General features: G+C 37.2%; 1 non-coding gene across 1 annotated transcript; it reads left to right on the forward strand.

Moving 5' to 3' along the window:
- The first annotated feature begins 3504 nt into the window (after nucleotides 1-3504).
- LOC138995198 (U6 spliceosomal RNA) lies at nucleotides 3505-3607 on the forward strand. The gene has a single exon (XR_011468532.1). It is a non-coding gene; the product is annotated as a U6 spliceosomal RNA (small nuclear RNA).
- The last annotated feature ends 896 nt before the right edge of the window (nucleotides 3608-4503 follow it).

Raw genomic sequence — 4503 nt, forward strand, 5'->3', positions numbered from 1 at the left:
ACTATGCTGCATACCTGAAAGCAATACAAAATAATATGAGAGTAAAATGTAATTGAATACATACAGGGTGTCCCAAAAAATATATATACACTTGACAGCTAAAAGCTCAATGGATGTTTCTTTCTTTCCAGATATAACCCATTGGAATTAATTATTATTCAAAGTGTGTATACATATTTGGGACACGCTGTATATATAATAAATTTGTATGAAATAGAGTCTGTTGAAAACAAAGGTTAAAACCAATAGAAGTATTGGCTAAGAAAAAAATGTACTAGTTTCTTCTACTATTGAATAAATATATACAGTACTAAAAAGATATTCATCTAGTCATCACAGTAAAATACACTCAATTCTAACTTCATCCTTTTTAATATTAAGCAAAAAGTTCTAAGACATAACTCTAGTATAAAATTATAATTATGCCATCTAAAACTAACCCTAATTCTACCACTAATCTTAGCTAAAACCCTAATACTAGTGCTGTGCCTTGCTAAAGCCTTTAATTCTAGGATTAACATTTACTCTCATGCTGAATCGAAATACCAACCTTTTCTTAACTTTATTCCTAATATCAGCTCAGCATCCATATACCTAAAACCTGGAGAGCAAATAAGTTTTAATTCATATATAAATTCCATCTGGAGGTGTTGTCTCTGGGTCATTTTGTTGAGAAGGATTCTAAAGCTCAAGAGGAAGGAGTTCTGAGATGAATTAGCATCATCTGTCCTGATTCGAGATGAGGGAATGGCAGCATGGATGCAAGCATTCACCACCCCTGTCCTGACTAACCCTGGCCCTGTTCTGGACTTGACTCCCTGAAGGCAAACAATGGTAGCAAGTCATAGGTGACAAAAGAAAACGTTCCTGCTTTGATCTTAGTTATGATAAAATGATGGGGTTTAATTCCTTAGGAAGGTGAGAGTTTTCTTCCAGAGGGGATGTTAGGAAATCTTTAGGGAGGAAGAAGGTAGATTTTTAAAATTTATTTTACAACTTTTACAAGGATTCATTCATTTCCTACACATAAAAGACTATAGACAAAAGAGTTAGAATGTAAAGTCTCAATGCATCCTTTTTTAAAAATTAAATTTATTGGGGTGACATTTGTTAATAAAATTATAGAGGTTTCAAGTGTATATTTTACATGATCTGTATATTGCATTGTGTGCCTTCCATCCAAAGTCAAACCATCAATGTTCCCTTCTTAGTAAGAAAGTGACTGATTTCCAAAGAGAACACAATCCATCAGCTCTCAAGGGGACACATTTTCTCATTCTAGGAATTTGATTTAATACATCAAATGTGGTTAATACCTGCCAATTGTTAATTTGACACAATCAATGGGTATTTCACAGGAATAAGGATTATTCTTACAGTGCAATCAATTTTTCTAAGCACATGGGCATGATCTTTAAGTAAGGTTGGGGAAATTATTTTTTAAACTGATTTCAAAAATTTGGACCATAGGAAAAAAACTAGAAAAAATAAAATGAGCTCCCAGATACGCTCAGTCAGCTTCAACAATTATCAACCTATGGCAAATCTTGTTTAATCAATTACATACCCTCCCATGCATTTTTATTTAATATTGTATCATGTTATATAGGCATAGCTCCATAACTTAGTGACACTTGATTTTTAAATCAGCTTTATTGAGATATATTAAAATGTCATAAATTCACTAAAATGAACTATTCAGTACTTTTAAAATATATATATATATATATTTAATATATTTTTATTGATTTCAGAGAGGAAGGGAGAGGGAGACAGAGATAGAAACATCTATGATGAGAGAGAATCATTGATCGACTGCCTCCTGCAGGCCCCCTAGTGGGGACCAAGCCCACAACCCTGGCATGTGCCCTTGACCGGAATTGAACCCAGGACCCTTCAGTCTGCATGCCGATGCTCTGTCCACTCAGCCAAACCGGCTAGGACTGTAGTACTTTCAGGTGTATTTATTGAGTTGTTTTAGAATTACCACGATCTAACTTTAGAACTTTTTTTCCCCACTCTGAAAAGAAACCCCATGCCCATTGGCAGTCACTCCCCAATTTAATCCCACCCTCCAGCCGTAGGCAATCACTAATCTATTTTTTTCCTGTATAGATTCATCTATTCTGAACATTTTATATAAAATGAATCATAATATCTTATCTTTGTGTTGCTTTCTTTGAGCATAATGTTTTCAAGATTCATTCAGGTTATACCGTGGATCAGTATTTCATTTCTTTTTATTGTAAACTATCTTTATCCACTTATCATTTGGTGGTCGTTTGAGTTGTTTTCAATTTTCGGCTATTAGAAATAATGTGCTGTGAATATGTGTAAACATTCTTGTGTGGCTTGATATTTTCATTTCTCTTGTGTAAAATCGATGCCTACTAGGGTTATGTATTTTTTTAAAAAAGGTTAAGACTCTTTTGAGGAACCGTCAAACTCTTTAAAATTGGTGGCATCATTTTATCTGTCCCTTAGATCTGTCTCTTTGTCCCTTCAATTTAAGAAAATACATGGGAAAATATTACCAAAATGTTTATTGAATTAAATTGATCCTTAGCTATAAAACATGCAGTGGTATATAGAATCCAGTCTAGTTACTATGGTAAAATTACAGGCCTAACACATATAAAATGAAGATGCATTCATGGTCATTAAATAAAAGAGACAAATCTGTAAATATATACCCCCAAAGTAGTTTTCTTGTCACATTTCTCCTGGTTTTAAAGAAGATTGCTTAAACAGTAAAAAGCAACGTAATAGAGAAATGTTCTACTTTTTCCATTCTACTTGTGCTTGGGCAGTTGAAGATAAACCACTGGAAGAAATGGTGGAATGATAATAAAATCATTGAGCCTAAAACGACTTGGGTGTGTGATTGTAAAAGCCACAGGGCATTTTTCTCCAATAATACAAGTTAACAAAAGATACTCTGCTGTGCGACAGAATTTATCAGTTTTTAAAAGACGCTATCTAAGGATGACTCAAGTATAAAGATTTTAAGAGAAATGACAGGCAGATTTTAATGATAAATATAATTTTTCATACTCTATGTCCTCTAACTTCAGAATTGTGGCACATTTTATACACACCATTATGTGGTGATACAGGATCAGAGAACACTTTTAAAATAAACGTATCTTCTTACTGTTTACATTTTTTATTCTCTTTAAGTACTACTATGGGATATTAAAAAGCACTGCAGTCCCTTTATAGCTATATAAATGCAGTGGGTTAAATTGTCCAAAATGGTGTATGTCTCTATTTGATATGAAATGTATGCTGTTTATTCCTGTAGAATACAGAGCAAGGGAAAGAGTAACTCAAGCTTTTTATCAACACAGATAACAATAAATACATTTTTATTCAAACTGAGATAGTTGCAAGAACACAGTTTTCCCTTTTGGTTTAAAGAAAACAAAATTTTTTTAAACAGAATATTTTCAATTAGATGGTAACACTTCTATAGGTTAACACATTCATGGTGCTGCATGCTCAGTTTGGCAACACAGATAGATACTAAAATTGTAAATTATACAGAGAAGATTAGCATGCCCCTTGCACAAGGATGACACAAATTCATGAAGTGTTCCATATTCAAAATATAATTCATACGTTGCAAAAAAGATGTGTTCAGAGTTTAGGAAAAAGTATAAAATCTAGCTTGACTGGAAATTAGAAAGGAACTTTCCTTTCCTCGTGTTGTTAGTTAGGAACCAGTGAAAAAAAAAAAATCTGCGCCACTAAAAATCATTCCTTTATTTGTATTTTATATTTATACTAGAGGCCTGGCTTGTGGCTGAGCAGAGCTCCCCCTGTGGGAGCGCACTGACCACCAGGGTCTGCCCCCTGGTGGTCAGTGTGTGTCATAGTGACCAGTCATTCCCAGTCTTTCTGCTGTTAGGGTCAGTTTGCATATTACCCTTTTATTATTTAGGATAGCAGCCTGGTGCATGGGTGGGGGCCAGCTGGTTTGCCCTGAATGGTGTCCCAGATCAGGGTGGGGGTCCCGCTGGGGTGCCTGGCCAGCCTGGGTGAGGGGTTGATGGGTGTTTACAGGTTGGTCCCACCCCCTTCAGGGTGTGGGTCCCCACTGGGGTGCCTGGCCAGCCTGGGTGAGGGGCTGATGGCTGTTTGCAGGCTTGTCAAGCCCTCCCCCCCGCAGTGGGGACCCTCACCCCATGGAAGTTTGGTCAGCCTGGGTGAGGGGCTGATGGCTGTTTTCAGGCTGGCCACACCCCCTTTAGGGTGGGGGGGGGGGGTCCCCACTGGGGTGCCTGGCCAGTCTGGGTGAGGGGCTGAGGGCCGTTTTCAGGCTGGCCAAGCCCCCCTGGTGACAGAAGCTCCCAGCCTCTCCTTTTTTATTTCTTTTTTTTAATTCTTGGATTTAGTTACCTTCTATAATTGAAACTTTGCAGCCTTGAGAGGAGCTCAGAGCTGGCCAGGGCGGGTGGGAGGGAAGCTTGGCTTCCTCTATCGCAGGGGGCAACCAACTCC

Source organism: Myotis yumanensis, unplaced genomic scaffold (assembly GCF_028538775.1).
Source record: "Myotis yumanensis isolate MYYU_CA2020_CCGP unplaced genomic scaffold, mMyoYum1.0.hap1 SCAF_16, whole genome shotgun sequence".
Lineage (NCBI taxonomy): Eukaryota > Metazoa > Chordata > Mammalia > Chiroptera > Vespertilionidae > Myotis > Myotis yumanensis.